This window comes from Octopus sinensis, linkage group LG11 (genome assembly GCF_006345805.1).
Source record: "Octopus sinensis linkage group LG11, ASM634580v1, whole genome shotgun sequence".
Classification (NCBI taxonomy): Eukaryota; Metazoa; Mollusca; class Cephalopoda; order Octopoda; family Octopodidae; genus Octopus; species Octopus sinensis.
The window spans coordinates 9997880-10017879 of record NC_043007.1 but is presented as its reverse complement, the minus strand read 5'-3'; the positions used below and the strand labels follow the sequence as shown (position 1 = coordinate 10017879).

The 20000-nt window shown below is 38.2% G+C and overlaps 1 protein-coding gene across 5 annotated transcripts in view; it reads right to left on the bottom strand.

Annotated features, from left to right (window-relative positions):
• Positions 1-20000, bottom strand: part of LOC115217707 — a 151473-nt gene that overhangs the window by 96569 nt on the left and 34904 nt on the right. For 2 of the 5 annotated variants that reach the window (XM_036507056.1, XM_036507057.1), the window contains exon 2: positions 2219-2360. The exons of the other annotated variants lie outside the window; for them this stretch is intronic. The gene's annotated coding sequence lies outside the window, so the exon portion shown is untranslated. The remainder of the gene's footprint in view (positions 1-2218; positions 2361-20000) is intronic. 5 annotated transcript variants of the gene reach the window in all.

Here is a 20000-nt window from a genome sequence, read left to right as displayed (position 1 = left end):
TTGCGGCTTGTACAGATTTTTGAGAAAATGTACGCAACATATACTGCAATGAATGAAACAATTATTATAGCAACTAGATAGAACTAAATACCAACAGTTCATAAATAAATTTCTTCTTCATAGCAGCAAGATGTTCTTGGAATAATTTATTCACATTTGCAGCTAATCATACAAGAATGATTATGAAATTTAGGACAAAATTAGAAATATGTAGTTATTGTTTAACAATGCCTATACTCTTACTCTTCACTCTTTTACTTGTGTTTCAGTCATTTGACTGCGGCCATGCTGGAGCACCATCTTTTTAGTCAAGCAACTCGACCCCGGGACTTATTCTTTTGTAAGCCCAGTACTTATTCTATTTGCCAAACCGCTAAGTAACGGGGACATAAACACACCAGCATCGGTTGTCAAGCAATGCTAGGGGGACAAACACAGACACACACACATATATATATATATATATATATATATATACGACGGGCTTCTTTCAGTTTCCGTCTACCAAATCCACTCACAAGGCTTTGGTCGGCCCGAGGCTATAGTAGAAGACACTTGCCCAAGGTGCCAGGCAGTGGGACTGAACCCAGAACCATGTGGTTGGTAAACAAGCTACTTACCACACAGCCACTCCTGCGCCTATCTAACCTCTGAAATATAAAGATGCATTCACTTAATAAACAAATGCCTAATTCTTGTCTACATTAACAGTTTGTGTGTTTGTGTGTATTACTCATCATCATTTAAAGTTCCCTTTTCTATACTGGCATAGGTTGAACAGTTTCACAAGAAGAGGGTTCTGCCAGGTTCCATGTCTGCTTCAATATGCTTTCTATGGCTGGATGACCTTCTTAACGCCAACTACTCAACAGAGTATACTGGGTGCTTTTTATGTGGTGCAAAGCACTAGTGAGGTTGCCTCAGTTTCTGTCTACCAAATTCACTCACAAGGCTTTGGTTGGCCAGGGGCTATGGAAGACAGCGGCTGGGAAGCAAACTTCGTACCACACAGCCACATCTACCCACAATACAAAATTACATAAAACGTATATAGATGAAGCATGCCAAGTGGAAGTAGCACCGTTTGTTAATCAACAGTAAGCAGAGGTAGGTTGTAAGATGAATAAGACTACATGATGTTAAAATCAGATTCTAGAATTATGAGTGTCTCTTATCAGAGATTAGAAAAGGGTTAAATAAACAGATACATTTTACACAAGATAACATGGGGAAAAGATGATGCTAAACAAATGATGAACATGATGATTATAATAGCAATGTAACTGCTGCTGCAAATAATGATAATAACCCACCTGAGAACACTCTCGGTTCCAAGACGCAAATCTCTACATCATATTTAAATTAAAACCTTCCAATTTAATTTTATCTAAGAACTTTTCAATCTATTGTTATGTTCTAAACATCAACTTGATAATATAGAACTTGGTTACTAATCTTAAATTTTTCCCATATTCTTGATTATTTTCAAAATTAATTGAAACATATATTTCATCATCATCGTTTAAGCGGACGTTAAACGATGATGATGATTTCAGTGTATTTCATTTGAATAGATCACGAAAGGGCTAAAATGGGGAAAAAAAAAAGGCATTTTTCAGAAAGTGAATATATCTTTCATGTAAAGCTGACATGAAGACAATGCTTGCACTTGCATGGGTCAAACAGAATCTGTTGGGGCAGATTTTCAACAGCCAGATTGCCCTTCCTGTTGCCAACCTTCACCTGTTTCCCAGCACAGTATTATTTCTCACAGCTAGACATGTTTTCCATGAAGACTGGGAACAAACAACACTGCTTGTATGACAATGATGCTTGCTTACAACCATCACATGATGTCAAGACAAGGGCACACACATATATGATGAGCTTCTTTCAGTTTCCATGTAGCAAATCTATGCTCATGGCTTTGGTTGGTCCAGGCCTATAGCAGAAGGTTTTTGCTCAAGGTGCTACATAATGAAACTAAACCCAAGATCATATGGTTGGGAAGCAAGCTTCTCCCTCACACAGCCAAACATATGCCTACCATGCCAGCAATTTTATTCAATGAATTAAGATGGCAGAAATATTATATAACGGTCTCTTTCTGAAAGAAATATAAGTAGCGGAATAGGAGTGTTGTAACAATGATTAATTAAAGTGCACAACTGCTGTTTGTAATTACCATAGCTGAGGCAAAATATTTTGCTGTACTTACCTCAGTTTAAGCAGCCAAAAAATAACAATTAATCCCACTTCATGATTAGATGGCAATAATTAGGGGAAGGTATCCAACAGCAAAAACACCCGATCCGAGAATTCATGCAAATATTTGAATCTGCAGAATCTTTCAACCCATGCTATCATAGGAAGAAGAAAAACAAAAACAAAAAAAAAAAAAGCATTTGCTATAAGTAAAGTAATTAAAAAATAGATTGAATTATATTTAAAATTTAAGAATTTTACTATACATAATTTTACACTATTTCTGAAAAGGCCTTTGATTTCATCAAAGGTCGGTCGGCTCATTCAAGGTTGACGTGGGCTAAACAACAACATCATATATATATATTTCGTTATTGCCCACAAGGGGCTAAACATAGAGGGGACAAACAAGGACAGACAAAGAAATTAAGTCGATTACATCGGCCCCAGTGCGTAACTGGTACTTATTTAATCGACCCCGAAAGGATGAAAGGCAAAGTCGACCTCGGCGGAATTTGAACTCAGAACGTAACGGCAGACGAAATACAGCTACGCATTTCGCCCGGAGTGCTAACGGTTCTGCCAGCTCACAGCTCACAACATCATATATATAAATGTAGGTATGGCTGTGGTGAAGCTTGCTTCCCAACCACATGGTTCTGGGATCAGTTCCACTATATGACACTTTGGGCAAGTGTTTTCTATTAGAGCCTCAAGCCAATGAAAGCTTTGTGTGTGGATTTGGTAGGTAGAAACTGAAAGTAGCCTGTTGTGTGTGTGTGTGTGTGTGTATATACATTACTCTTTTACTTATTGTATATATTTTATTATTTAAGCTTTTATAAACTCGACCCATACACTTAGGAGTGCCCGTTTCTTCTCTTTTTACAGTATGTGTGATTCTTTGTTCACTCATTTACAGTACACTACATATTTTCTTTTAATATATATTAATTAATGTGTTATACAGTACTGTATTTTTACTTATTAATTTTAAGGCATGAAAATGCTTATTTTACCACAGAAATAATTAAAATCTAAAAAAAAAAATTCTAAATACCTATCAGCTGAGGAGCCCATGACATAAATTTACACACATTAGTCAGAAAAATCGGCAATGTACTGAAGGTACGATAGGTGAACCATGACATGACAAGTGACTATATATATGTGTGTGTTTATGTACTGTAAATCTTCGAGTATAGTCCGCCCTTGAGTATAATATGCAGGGGATTTTTAGGGGGCTGTACCTCTGAAAAACCTAAACCTTGTGTATAATACGCACCCCTTCTCTAACTTGAGTCAAGGAGGGCTATATAACGTCCTTGGTTTGTAAAAATCTATACAGTAATGTCCTTTATTATTATTGTATATATAACATAATGCAAACGTGTAGCTTTTTTGTGCATTTTGTTTGCAGAAAATAAAGAAATAACAGTAATAACATTAAATAAATGTTGCTAACTACAAGTTATGGATGATTTAACCCTTTTGTTACCAACCCGGCTGAAACCGGCTCTGGCTCTGAGTACAAATGTCTTGTTTCCATTTGAATTAAAATCTTCCACCAAACCTTAGTCACAATTTATGTTCCTAACACTGGCTTAATGATAACTAAGTTATTTTACTAAATTCTTTGTTATATTTAAAGTAATTGAAAGAAACACAGAACATCTCAAAATAAATACAGTAATGAAAGGGTTAAGGTATTTTCACGCCCGACATCACAAAATGCGTCTGAATAAACATTGCCGGACAGTAAATAGAGACTCGGACATTGCTTAGAAAATAATTTTCATTTTTAACCTCGTATATAGTATGCGCTAGGGATTTTGACCTTTAAATTTTGGGAAAAAGTACAGATTATACTCGAGGATTTACGGTATGTATGTATATATATATATATATATATATATGTATTAAAATCAAAATGAGGGCGAAAAAATTGTATATTAATTTAATAACATCAATTTAACACAAGTGGTTTAGCGCATAAAAAACCGAGATTCAGTAAATATTATTAATACATATATGAGAGAGAATCCCCTAAAGTGGACTAAAGTGGTTAGCGAAAGGGCATCCACTTTAGTGGATTCTCTCTCATATGTGTATATATATTTTAAGTTAGAGGTGGTAACGTATTTAAAAATGTAAAGGGTAAAGATCTCTTCAATGTCATGAATGACCATGGGATTGCTCCTAGAAAATTATCCTCCAAGACACAAATCCAGGCAAGGTCGTTTATGGAAGACCAGCAATTGTCCATGCATACCAGCCTCCCCTCTCCATGCCACCAATGTTATCCAAGGGGAAAGGCTGGTACAGCTAGGCACCAGTGACGCCATAACTCATTTCTACAGCTGAATGAACTGGAGCAATGTGAAATAAAGTGTCTTGTTCAATAACACAACATACAACCCAGCCCAGGAATTGAACTCACTGCCTCGTGATTGTGAGCCTGATGCTCAAACTACTGAGCTATGACCCTTCACATTTAGTGATGGAGCAAACACGTTGCATAACCTACCAAAAGCAGGACACTTCTCACTTGCTGAGCAATTGACATTTGCTCTCTTCATTGCTCAGATAGAGCAACACAAATAGGCAGACAGATATTCTCTGTTACTGGTTCCAGCCAGTTGGCAGTGACCATATTGGAAGAAACTACCATCTTATACTAATAGCAGAAATAAAGGTACATACACATCTGGACATGCTATGTCATTTTCATTCAATAAAATCTTAGTTAGTGTCCAGGTATATCCCTGGAGGGCGGCGAGTTGGCAGAAATGTTAGCACGCCGGGCGAAATGCGTAGCCGTATTTCGTCTGTTGTTATGTTGTGAGTTCAAATTCCGCCGAGGTCGACTTTGCCTTTCATCCTTTCGGGGTCGATCAATTAAGTACCAGTTACGCACTGGGGTCGATGTAATCGACTTAATACCTATGTATGTCCCCTCTATGTTTAGCCCCTTGTGGGTAATAAAGAAATAGGTATATCCCTGCAGAAAGGATCAGCAAGTGACCTCTGCTTAGTTGCAGGGTTTTTCTGGGGGGTAAAAAACCCCAAAAAACTGGGGTTGCAACAGGTTTTAAAGACACAAACTTGACTCAAATACTAATAATTTTCACAAAATTAGCCAAATAGATGTGGCCAAAAACTTGACATTTACACCTGTCTTGCATTTATAAATTACATGTAGAAGTGAAAATCTCAGTATATCATAAGTTAATTGACTGTACAATTGATTTATAAATATACAAGCATGTTTGTTTAAAATGTTGGTGTGCATGAATGTGTGTGTATGTGCATGGAGCTGTATGAATGAGTGTGTGTATGTGTGTGTGTGTGTACTAGAAAAGTAAAGAAGAGAATCAACTTATCAGTGAGGCCTTACAAATAAAATATGTAAACTAGGGGTTAAGTAAATTTGAAACTTGTGAGTGTCAGTGTGACAAGGAAAAAGAGGGATAGAGGGGAAGGGAGAGAGACAGACAGACAGACAGAAGGAGAGAAGTAGTAAATATTAATTCTCAAAACTGTCAAACTGATAACAAGCATGGTAGTGTAAAATACTGTTAATTGTAACCATTGTTGAATAAAACAACTTCTTTGTTTATGAAATTCTCGTGGATTAGCTGTTATCAAACGATTGTTTAAACTAAAGACTTCTTTTCTTTTAGTTACTATTGCTCTTGCTCTATACTTCATTTCTTTTATTTCAGATAGATGAGGTTTCTTAACATTTTGCTCACCAAAGAATGTAAGTTTTCCAGTCTTTGAGATTTTGTAGAGGTGAAATGGCTAAGTTAATACGACTTTACACATCACATCATATATACATACACACGTCCAGACCTCTCATACGCACTAATACTCTCTCATACACACACACACACTCTTATGTTGGAGCGAGGTCATTTAACCCTATTATCTCCCCTAATTTCGCTCTTGCGTCTCACGTTTGATCTTTGACTTCTGGCTGAAATCAGATCGCCATGTTGATTCGCTAGCCTCTGCACGCATATTTTTTTTCTCTCCTTCTTTCTGTGTTTTTTCTCTGTGTATCTTTCTGTTGAAGAGCGTAGGCTCGAAACGTTAAAGACTTGTTTTATTTATATTTCCTGAGCGCCATACTAATACAATTGTTTGTTTGTACTCCACCTGCCTTCGTCTTTTGTCTATTTTCATAAAGCTTCCCGTAATAAGGTGACTACTTGCTTGTAGTAGATCATCATCGTCATCATCATTCAAAGTTCATTTTTTGTGTGAACTAGATGATTTTTTTCAGGACACCAAGGATTCGTGCAGTCACCAATTAACTTGCAAGACAAAGTAAAGAATGAAAATAGGAAAAAAAAAACCCCTCAATCAAGAGATGGGGAAGTGTCTTTATGCCAAGACTAAAGCATGATAGAAGAACACAGGTGTTTCACCATACATGGCTATACAGTTGTGAGGGCAGCTGGAAGGGAGTAAAGATAGTGGTGACAGGTTGCCAGAGCATACCTGCATGAAATAAATTCACAAATTTAAAATCCACAAAGGTGTTTCATTACATTTCTAAAAGGTGGTCCAGCTAGGAATGTTAACAAACAAATCTCTATGGGACTGCTCAATCTGCAGGAAATGGTAATCAAATCTCCTTCAAACTACACCCTACTGTCTCAGCTGATGGATATTACTAAAGAAGTCATCCTTAATGCTAAAAAAAGTAAGGTATGTGGTAGCTGGAACCCCTTTGATGATAGGTCTGCTTGATCAGGACTAACCTGGATCTAAACAATAACAACATGCAACAGATTGATGTTTTATTTACGGGTAGTTTTATTTCTCATCTGCTTCACACCAAGCTAAGCAGTTCACAACATTCCCATTGGGACTTAGGAGACATTTACATTACTATTTTTTTTTTTTACTTGTTTCAGTCACTTGACTGTGGCCATGCTGGAGCACCACCTTTAATCGAGCAAATCGACCCCAGGACTTATTCTTTGTAAGACTAGTACTTATTCTATCGGTCTCTTTTGCCGAACCGCTAAGTTACGGGGACGTAAACACACCAGCATCGGTTGTCAAGCGATGTTGGGGGGACAAACACAGACACACATATATATATATATATATATATATATATACATGTATACGACGGGCTTCTTTCAGTTTCCGTCTACCAAATTCACTCACAAGGCTTTGGTTGGCCCGAGGCTATAGTAGAAGACACTTGCCCAAGGTGCCACGCAGTGGGACTGAACCCGGAACCATGTGGTTGGTAAACAAGCTACTTACCACACACAGCTTCTATGAAAGTGGTATTCATTTACAACTACCACATACTGTCAAGACAAACTGATACCAACACACACATACACACATATATATTCTCTAATTGTGGAGGAAACTTGCGGAAGAGGTAAGCCCAGTAAGATATGGGAGAAGGTACTGAAATGTGATCTTCAGATAATGAGTCTCATATATGCAATGTCAAGTGACCGAGGCTTCTGGTGAGTTGCTGTGCTTGAGAAGACATCTAGTTAAGTGAAATCATGCTCATAGCCAGTACCAGTGATATGTGAAAGGCACTTGTGTTGGAGACACATAAAAAGTATCCATGCTAGTGACATGTAAAAAGCACTTGGTACACTTTGTGAAGTGATTGGTGCCAGAATGGGCATCAAGCCAGAGAAACCAAGCCAAAACAAACTGGAACCTGGTGAAACTCTCTAGCTTATCAGCTCCAGTCAGAGTGTCTAGCTCATGCCAGCAAGGAAAACGAATGTATGATGATGATGGATGATGATGAGGATATATATATATATATATATTTCTTTATTGCCCACAAGGGGCTAAACATAGAGGGGACAAACAAGGACAGACAAAGGGATTAAGTCGATTACATCGACCCCAGTGCGTAACTGGTACTTAATTTATCAACCCCGAAAGGATGAAAGGCAAAGTCGACCTCAGCGGAATTTGAACTCAGAATGTAATGGCAGACGAAATACCGCCCGGCACACTAATGTTTCTGCCAGCTCGCCGCCTTATGAGGATATATATATATACACACACACACAATGAACTTCTTTCGGTTTCTGTTTATCAAATCCATTCACAAGGCTTTGTTCAGGCCAGGGTCACAGCAGAAGACACTTAACCCAAGGTGGCATGCAGTGTGAGTGAACCTGAGACTGTGTAATTAGGAAGCAAATTTGTTACCACACAGCCATGTGTGAAATTTCAAAAGTCATAACATCGCCTACAGGACTCAAACACTGTGTTTAGTGTAGAGCTAACCACTACACCAGTGCTTTTCAAACTTTTTGCTGGAGCGGAACCCCAAGGAAACATTCCACTGGCTCAAGGAACCCCTGAGCAATAATTTAATAGTCTTATGCACACATATCTGCACAGGAGACTTAAAAAATTACTGCCGATTTTAGCAGTTTTGTAACTTCTTGCGGAACCCCTGCACTGTACTGGCGGAACCCTGGTTGAAAACCACAGCACTACACCAAAGAGATGTCTCATAAAAGGAAATTATTCCAGATAGATGTTAAAATAATCTAGACACCTCTTTCCTTAGCATTTTTACATTACTGTGTAGATTTTTATATATTCGATACACACACACACACTACCCCCACCAAATACCTACCCAGCACCACGTAGGTAGACCGTAAACTATACATTAAAAGTATAGAATATATGACAGTGAATGAAAGCATAAAATAACAAGCAGGAAGGGTAAGGGGAATGCTTGCTATCGACAATTATGAATGGAAATATAAATTAAACAAAAAGGGTATGTAAACTTGAGCTGCTACACCTAGATGATATTAATATCGCTGATGACCTAGAAGATATTAATATTGATAAGCCAACATGACATGTAGTAAAATAATATTTCATGAATCTCAACTATCCAGCCTTGACACTCCTGTAATACACACACCTTTACTTTGAGAGACATCATTAAAAAGAAAATGTAAAAACCCAGCCTTTTGTTTCAGTTACTATAAATTCTGCTAATAATAACATTCATATAACTCAAGCTATTTCCTACAGTAATTAAAACTATGAAACTATATTTATCAATCAAATTACCTTTTTGTTTTCCACAACTTTCTAGTAAATTCCTTAGTACAATAGAAACATATTATTTTATTGTTTTCAGCTTACAAAATGTATTCAACACATACCACAGACATGGCTGTGTGGTTAAAAACTTTGCTTAGCAATGTGGTTTTTTGGGGGGGTTTTTGTGTTTTTTTGGTTTATTTTGATCTTTCTGAAGCGCTTTGGTCCTTATGGAGCATAAGCCATTGACAATTTTTGTCTGCTGTTACCTAAGGTGCTGTGCGCTGGAACTGAACCCAAAATTACATGATTGCAAAGCCCTGCTTTTTTTTTTTTTTTTTGTAGGTTTTTAGTCAATGTCAAGAACTACATTATCCAATATGCCCCTTCTTTTTAAGATAACCTATCATTTGAGGGAGAATTGGCTGATGGTTCAAGCAGTGTGATATGGACAGTTAAGACCTGGTTTATATAATACTGACCAAATTTTAATATACCTTAGCCAAGACCTGAGACTGCCCTTGGTCCTATGATACAAATTTCTTGATTTAAAGTATTTTAAATAGAAACCTTCCATCAAAACCATGTTAAATCATGTTCCAGACATCAACTCAACCCATTAGAATTTAAACCAGCCTTACCTGACCCAAATATTCTACCTATTTTATTCTCAAACTGGCCAGATCTGGTCAGTCACACCTATCCTACAATATGATTAAAACACACACACACACACACACATCATCATCATCATAATCCATTAATCCAAAACAATGTGATTAGGCGCAGGAGTGGCTATGTGGTAAGTAGCTTGCTAACTAACCACATGGTTCCGGGTTCAGTCCCACTGCGTGGCATCTTGGGAAAGTGTCTTCTGCCATAGCCCTGGGCCGACCAATGCCTTGTGAGTGGATTTGGTAGACGGAAACTGAAAGAAGCCTGTCGTATATATGTATATATATATATGTGTGTGTGTGTGTGTTTGTCCCCCTAGCATTGCTTGACAACCGATGCTGGTGTGTTTACGTCCCCGTCACTTAGCGGTTCGTCAAAAGAGACCAATAGAATAAGTACTGGGCTTACAAAGAATAAGTCCCGGAGTCGATTTGCTTGACTAAAGGCGGTGCTCCAGCATGGCCGCAGTCAAATGACTGAAAAGAGTAAAGAGTATTACATTTGACAGAGTAATCTGAATGCTAAAGGGTTAACGACGACAGAGTTAATTTACTAAAGTCTTCATTATTTTCAAAGTTAACTTAAACAAAAGTAGTGAAATTCAATAGAAATTTAGTCACAAAAAAAAAAGTTAATTTTATGATTAATTACAGATTTCATTACTTTGTCCCCTACCTTCTTTCTAACTCGGCATACCTACATAGCTTTCATATCAACAATCTAAGTATACCTGAGACAACTAGATTAAATGTCCCCTTACTAACACAAATTAGCAGAGTTTAAACTCAAGAGCTTTTTCAAACATTCATTAAGAGCTCAGTATTCAAACTATTCACCAGCCATGTCTTTTCTCATTAAACCCATCCATACTAACACTAGCACATTATCATCAGGATGTGCCCCGCCTCTTTTTTTTCTCTTTCTTCCAATGCTATCACAATGGCCTCTATTCTTCTTAACACACAAAATCAACTTTATACTGTCTAAACATGCCTCTCTTCTTTCTTTAACCCAATTCAAGTGTCCCACCTCTCAAATCTTACACTGAAATACTTCACCAGAACCTTCTTTTGGAAATTACATCCCACTAGAATTTTTTTTTTTTTTTTTGCTCAAAAAGCAAAAAGCAAGGCCATGTAGGGGGACATGGAGTTATGTACAGGGTGGTGTTCATGCAAAGAGTTCAGGCCATTTCTGGTCAAGAGAGACTTTGAACCGAGCGGTCGTCGGCATCTTCACTATCTCGTCCGGCAGCTTATTCCACGGATCCGCAACCCGGACGGAGAAAGCCCCTCTCCTTCGATTGAGATGAAATCATCGCAGATAGAGCTTTTCAGAGTGTCCCCGCAGCCGACGCTCTGGAGCAGGAGTGAAGAACAGCTCTTTCGAGAGGTTACACTTTCCGCTTATGATGTTGTGAGCAAGAATGAGATCACCACAGCGGCGGCGTTTTTCTAGAGAATAAAGGTCGAGCGTCTTCAGCCTTTCTTCATAAGACAAATGCTTGAGACCAAGAACCATGTGGGTAGCCAGCTTCTGGACTCTTTCGAGATGTGCTTTCCCCTGTGCTTGCTTGCCATATTAAACTAGATGCAGGTATGGTTAAAAAATTGGTATACTTTGTTTCCTCATAAATTTCAGGAAAAAGAAATATTTTTTTAATGAAATTTTCTACAAATACCTTTTGAGTGGTGTAAATTAAAATTATATCAGATTTTAATGTTAGAAAAAAATGGTGGGTGCACACACATATATACTGACATACATCACAACTTTTTCAGAATTTCAAATTTAATTTTGTAGATATATAACCTTCAATTTTTGTTTTTTCTTTTCATAAAAATATACCTATTTTTCAGAAAGGTATGAAGGAACAAAGTCAAGGAGGGGTACACTTGGGTAGGTATGCCAAAAACTTTTGCTTTCAACCTTCTTGTACATTGGGTGTTTGCTCTGGCACCCTAAAATTACAATCTGCCTTAGTCCCACTCACCCTTATAAAATATGGGATAGCCACGTATCTTCTCTACAGCAAGACTTCCTCACTCTCAAATACTACTCCTCCACTTAGCCATGTGTGGGTGGCTTTTCATTTTCCTTTTCCTACACTTTTCTCGTCCTGGAAGTTACTTGGCAACCTCACTGGTGCCACTGGTATGAGAAAAGCACCTAGTACACACTGTAAAGTGGTTAGTATTAGGAAGGGCATCCATTCATAGAAAGCATGCCAAAGCTGACACTGGAGCTCAACGCTGGCCCTGTGGTTCACTGGATCCTGTCAAACCATTCAACACATACCAGCATGCAAAAATGGATCTTAAATGACGATACATACATACATACACATCTATACATACTGTGTGTGTACATACAAAAACAAGCATACATGTAAGTGAATATAAACATTTGTAAAAAGCACCCACTACACTCACAGAGTGGTTGGCGTTAGGAAGGGCATCCAGCTGTAGAAACATTGCCAGATAAGACCGGAGCCTGGTGCAGCCTTCTGGCTTCCCAGATCCCCGATCGAACCGGCCAACCCATGCTAGCATGGAGAATGGACGTTAAACGATGATGATGATGATGATGATGATGATGATAGCTATATGCTTCACATACATACCTACACACAACACTTTGTGATTATTTAGATATCTAACCATGTGTTATACAAATAAGGACTATAAAGTTTCCAGCAGAGTTTTATTCGGTGTGTGTGTGTGTGTGTTTTTTTTTTGTTTGTTTTTTGGTTGTTGTTTGTTTACCAAACGAATAAAAATAAGCATGAAAATAAAACGAAATGCGAGAGAGTTTATTTATTTGCATGATGCACAGACAGAGATCAACTAACCAACAAAACATCTGAGGAAATAAAAGAAAACAATATCAAACTGTGGAATGATAGTAAAGGTCAATCAAATATTACAGACATACACAGATACACACAAACACATGTTTCAAAATAAGGTTAGTTTATTAATAAATCTGAGTTTATTTAATTCTTCAGCATTCAACTGTCTGTATTAATGATGTCAGAAAATAAAGAACTGGTGTACCTAGTCAAAAGAAACCTGTATAAATGGCCTTGTATGCATGTGTGTGTGTGTGTGTGTTGATGTATTCATATAAGAATAAAAGAAAGCAGGAAAGCAACTTGATAGAAGTGGGTGAGATTTGAGGGTCCAAAAAGTAGTGTGTCAACAAAGCTAGCTATAATGGCTTGACTGTGTGGTAAGAAGTTGGCTTCTCAACCACATACATGGCTCTGAGACCAGTTCCATCCACTGCATGGCACCGTGGGCAAGTGTCTTCTACTATAGCCACGGGCCGACCAAAGCCTTATCAGTGGATTTGGTAGACAAAACTGAAAGAAGCCTGTCATATGTACATATGTGTGCTTTTGTGTATGTGTTAGTCCCCCCCCCAAAAAAACTGCCTGACAAATGGTGTTGGTTTGTTTACACTCCTGTAACTTAGCGATTCAGCAGAAGAAACCAATAGAATACTAAACTTGAAATAATAAGTACTAGGGTCAATTTGTTTAACTTAAACCTTCCAAGGCCTTGGTCCAATGACTCAAATAAGTTAACATAAAAGATATATATATATATATATTATATATATATATATATATATATATACATATATATATATAAAAAGGATAAGATTGTTAATCTAAATATCAAGTGGCCAGCAAGGGAATAAAAACTTTCAAAGGTAATTATTAAAATTATAATTTAGGGTATCTAAGAGATACCACCACACTGGAAACAGCAGCCAAAACTTGACTCTAAAACCAAATTAAATGTTCATGAACCACATAAATGTTCATGAACATTTAATGTGGTTTTAGAGTCAAGTTTTGGCTGCTGTTTCCAGCGTGGTGGTATCTCTTAGATACCCTAAATTATAATTTTATATATATATATATATATATATTCCTTGTCTTGCAAGTTACTTGGTGACCGTATTGGTGCCACGTAAAAAGCATCCAGTCCATCCTGTGAGATGGTTGGCATTTGGAAGAGCACCCAGCTGTAAAAACCATGCCAAAACTGACCTTGCTTGTGCTGGTGCCATATAAAAAGCACTAAATCTACTCTGCAGGTTGCTTGGTACCAGAAAGAACATTCAGCCATAAAAACCATGCCAAAACAGACAAAAACTACGCCAGCATGGAAGGCAGATGCTAAACAATGATGATGATGGTGTATGTATAAGAATTTATAAACTTCAAGAGAATGTGAAATAATTCTTTTTTGGGACAGTGAAACTCAATATAGATAAAGCTATAAATAATAGCATGTAAATATTGGGTTAAAAAACATTTTGAATAGAATAAGTTGAAGGCCATCTGCGGGATTCAAGCCTACATCATCTTTGAACATGACAGATGTTTTACTATTGGACCAAAGTATTCTTTTAAATTTCTCTATCCAAGCACACACATTCACACATATACTTAGGTATGCACAGCTTTGTAGTTGAGAAGTTGGTTTCAGTCACACTGTGTGGCTACAATGTATATTTTTATGAAATGAAAATTGTTCTGTAACACATTTATGACTCAAGTGGTTTTAAATATTTTACTATCATGTAATGAGTGAATGGAATGTCAACCTGACATTTTTTTCCCCAGCCTAATAAATATGGCTCAGCTCATTGCTGTAAGGTTCCAATCAGAATCAGGTAAAAAAAAAAAAAGAATCAGATTGTAGACGCAGCTCACAAGGTGCTTACCTGCACTCTATGAAACATGGGATCGCTACAAGATCATTACACCTACTAGATGTAGCAACTTTAATTCCCTAAAATTATACCCTATCATCTTAAATAAAATGGAAGGAAACACTAGATAAAATAGAAGGTAATGTCATAGATGAAACTAATCCAAAAAAGATGGGATAGTCAAGGCTATGATCATAGAGCTGCTTATTTAGGACTGACCTTGGGTTAAACAACAATGACTCACATGACAATAATCACTTTGACCCTCATTGTGCTGATTCAATTTATGCTAGTTATGTAAATATGCTAATCATATGCAAATCAATTCTTGCAAAATACTTCCTACTAGCGAGTAAAAAGTATACATATGCATACTACACCCAACGGAATTTTTTATCTTTTACTTGTTACAGCCATTGGACTATGGGGCAATGCCTCGAAGGGTTTTAATCAAACAAATTGACCCCAGCACTTATAGGTACTTATTTTATCAGTCTCTTTTGCCAAACCATTAAGTTACATGAATGTAAACAAACCAGCACCAGTTGTCAAGCAGTGGGAAGGTAGACACAAAAACACACACACATATATACATAGACAGACATATAGAATGAGATTCTTTCAGTTTCTATCTATCAAATCCACTCACAATGATTTGGTCAGCCTGGGGCTATAGAAGACACTGTTGTTCCCAGGTTTACTCTGATCCAGAGTAGTAGCATCCATCAGGGTCCCAGCTATGGGTTAATTAGCTTGTAAAATATAAGTCAGCTGTGGATATGGGAATAAACAGCTCTGGACCAAATCACAGGTGGCCCCTTGGCGAGGACTGGTACTTGGTAACCAGCCATGCCAGGGTTATGTTGAAATCATGGAATGCAGCAAGGTGTGTGTGTGTGAGCTGTTTTGGTAGATGAACTTATTGAGTCAATGGTGAATAACCCTAGATGCTGAGTGGATGAAATAAGCAGCAAAGTGTCAACAGTCAGGATCAATAAATTCAGGGACTGAACTACTGCTATCATCTCTGTAGTCGAGATGAGCACAGAAAGGACATTCAGATATCGAAACACCAATATGACTTATTAGCCTGGGCAAGTTGCCTAACCAAACGTCTGTAGGCATAGGAGTGGCTGTGCGGTAGGTAGCTTGCTCACCAACCACATGGTTCCGGGCTCAGTCCCACAGCGTGGCACCTTGGGCAAGTGTCTTCTACTATAGCCTCGGGCCGACCAAAACCTTGTGAGTGGATTTGGTAGACAGAAGCTGAAAGAAGCCTGTCGTATATATGTATGTATGTATGTGTGTGTGTGTATGTGTTTGTTCCCCCAACATTGCTTGACAACCGATGGTGGTGTGTTTACGGCCCCGTAACTTAGTGGTTCAGCAAAAGTGACCGATAGAATAAATACTAGGCTTACAAAGAATAAGTCCCGGGGTCGATTTGCTCGACTAAAGGCGGTGCTCCAGCATGGCCACAGTCAAATGACTGAAACAAGTAGAAGAGACCATAAGTGTTTTTTTCCTTCATGGTTTATTTTTACCTCCAGGAATAATCTATAGAATATTTTCTCCCTGCAGAACAGCTAATAAAGCAGTTTATCTGTGTATGTTGAATTTATACCTTCCACTGTTGTCTGACCAGCTAAAAACAACAGCCAAATTCCCAATCAAATTTCACTCAACATTAACCAGATGATAATAAAATCTACTCGTGTGTTACTTGGTTTAGTTCTGCCATAGATACTTTTAGACATCTGCTAAGACCACAGGAATTCTTTTCCTTAGAGATTTAATTTTACTTCCTAAAATAGTCTTTGCAAAGTCTTCTATCAGCAGAACAGTTAATAAAAACAGATTATCTGTATAAGTGAGTGTGCAGAGTATATACCTTCTGCAATTATTTGACATGGTAAACACAACAGCCAAATTTCCCTCAAATTTCTCTGTGCTGTATTACTATCTGATGAATAAGTTGCCACAGCAGATGTAAGTTAGGCTATTATAATGATGAAGGTGAAAAACTGTAATTTGGCCAAAAACAAGAGGAAGACACACATGAAGCTTGGAGTTCTAATAGACTGAAAATACTCTAAAAGTCTAACTGATTTTGGTAAAGTGCCAAGCTCGGGCACAGAATGTGTTGACCTCTATGACAATTTCTTTCTGAGATTCTGAAAGCAAAACAGAAGAGGAGAGAAGAAGAAAATAGAGAGGGAGGAGAGAGAGAGAGAGAGAAAGAAAGGTCTAAGGAAACATGCTAAGATTTTTGCATCGTTCCATCTTGATTTAGGGATCCCTGGCAGAGAGTCAAGAAATTTATACCATTAATTATATATAATTACAGACTACTAACTCAGGCCATGGGCCATAAGAATATGCACATCAATCCTTTAAGACATTCAAAAACTGTAAGGGTAGGTTTCCAAAAATTTAAGGTAAAATAGAACAGCAAGAGGACTGTGGGGGAGACAATTTAGTGATGGTAAAAATATTGTAGATTAGTAGTAGCAGCATCAGCAACAGCAGCAGCAGGCTGTTGGTGTCCTGGATTCCCTCTACACAGAATTTTATTGGAATAAACAGTATTGCGACAAGGATAGAGGTTTATGAAGAAAATTATTAGAAGATATCACAGTTACTTGTATGTATGTTTGTGTGTGTGTGTGTGTATATATATATACATACACATGCATACCATACATTCATACATATTACGCAAATATTTATAAACATGCACACACACACACATTTGTTTTTATTATATAGAGTTACAATAAAAGTAATTTTGCATTAAACTAGGGGATTACTCAATACATTTTGTAGAGTACATATTTATCATATTTTTACAAGAGTGTCGACAGTGACTTTGAGGTTTTGGTTTGCTAGCCTTCATAGTAAGAAGTTTGCTTCCCAATCACACGGTTTCAGGTTCAGTCCCACCACAGGGCACTTTGGACAAGTGTCTTCTACAAAAGTCATAGGCCAATCCAAAGTCTTGTCGGTGAATTTGATAGACAGAAACTGAAAGAAGCTTGTTGTGTGTATGTGTCTCTATTCGACACCCAGTGTTGGTTTATGTCACCATAACTTAGTGGTTTGGCAAAAGATAACAATAGAATAAGTACCACGTATTTAAAAAAATAAGTACTGGAGTCAATTCATTTGACTAAAATTCTTCAAGGTAGTGCCCCAGTATGGCCACATTCTGATGACTGAAACAAGTAAAAGATGAATGAGACAAGATATATACATATACACAATACGTATATACTATTGTATTGTATTGGCATCCTTTCTGTCTCGGGAGACAATGGAGTTGCGCATGTTCTTTTTTTTTGTAGTCTAGTCCGGTTTTTATATTTCATGTCCTGATACGTTTCCTGCTGTGGCTGTGTAGTCCTATCCTGGACAAACACTCCCTCTGGCAGGTACCGCAAATGTAGCGAAGACTGTTCCTGGCTGGTTGTAGTGCCATAGTCTCTTGTTGACGTCTTTTCTTGTCTTTCCATTTCTCCTCTCTCTCTCTGTCACTCTTTTGTATTCCCTCTTTTACTGTACGTCGCCATTCTCCACGGTTGCCGGTAACTGCCACCCAACCGCTAATATTGATGTTGCAGGCCTTCATATCCCTTTTGCAAACATCCCTGTAACGTAAGATCGGTCTACCCACAGACCTAGTACCCCTAGCAAGCTCTCCGTAGAGTATGTCCTTGGGGATTCTGCCATCTTTCATACGGCTAACACGCCCAAGCCATCTCATACGTCTTTGTGTGAGGAGTGCAAACATGCTTGGTATTCCTGCTTGCCTGAGGACATCTTTGTTGGGGATATGATTCTGCCATTTGATGCGGAGGATTTACTATAAGTATATACTATAAGTATGGCAGATATATATATATATATATATATACCTGTATGTGTGTATACACGCACATATATGTATGCATTACATATATACATACACACACACTTGTGTGTGTGTGTGTGTAATGAATGCCCATTAATACAAATGCATTTAAACCCATCATCACCTGCCAACCAAATATCATCACAATTTCAATGCATCCTGAAAATATTATTTCATCTGGCCAAATAGGCAACATGGAAGCTACCAGAGTATAGAGGAATAAATAAGAAAATGAAGAAAGGCAGAAAAATATTCACAGAAAAACAGTAATGTAAAAAATTAGAAAAACCAAACAGGAAAATATATAGTCTTTCAACCAGCAATAAATTTTGAACAAGCTGTACAGAGAACAGAAAAAAAACAAAGAGGATGTCATCAGTATCATCCACAACATTGGTTTTCCGTATTGGCATAGGTTGGATGGTTTGATAGGAACTGGTAAGGCCAGGAGTTGCACCAGGCCCTATTGCCTGCATTGGCACAGCTGGATACCTTTCCTAATGCCAACTAATTTACAAAGTATACTGGGTGCTTTTTCATGTGACATCAGCACCAGTGCTTTTTCATGTGGTACCAGCACCAGTGCCTTTTCATGTGGCACCAGCATCAGTGCCTTTTTTATGTGGCACCAGCACCAGTGCTTTTTTACGTGGCACCAGCACCAGTGCTTTTTACGTGGCACCAGCACCACTGCTTTTTACGTGGCACCAGCACCAGTGCTTTTTATGTGGCATCAACACCAGTGCCTTTTTTTATGTGGGACCAACATCAGTGCCTTTTCATGTGGCACCAGCACCAGTGCCTTTTCATGTAGCACCAACACTTTTTACGTGGTACCAGCACCGGTGCTTTTTACGTGGCACCAGCACCAGTGCTTTCTTACATGGTACCGGCACCAGTGCCTTTTCATGTGGCACCAGCACCAGTGCTTTTTATGTGGCATCAACACCAGCACCAGTGGTTTTTACATGGCACCAGCACCAGTGCTTTTTTACGTGGCACCAGCACCAGTGCTTTTTATGTGGCATCAACACCAGTGCCTTTTTTATGTGGCACCAACATCAGTGCCTTTTCATGTGGCACCAGCACCAGTGCCTTTTCATGTGGCACCAGCACTTTTTATGTGGTACCAGCACCGGTGCTTTTTACGTGACACCAGCACCAGTGCTTTCTTACATGGTACCAGCACCAGTGCCTTTTCATGTGACACCAGCACCAGTGCTTTCTTACATGGTACCGGCACCAGTGCCTTTTCATGTGGCACCAGCACCAGTGCTTTTCATGTGGCATCAACACCAGCACCAGGGTTTTACATGGCACCACACCAGTGCTTTCTTACATGGTACTTCACCAGTGCCTTTTCATGTGGCACCAGCACCATGCTTTTTATGTGGCATCAACACCA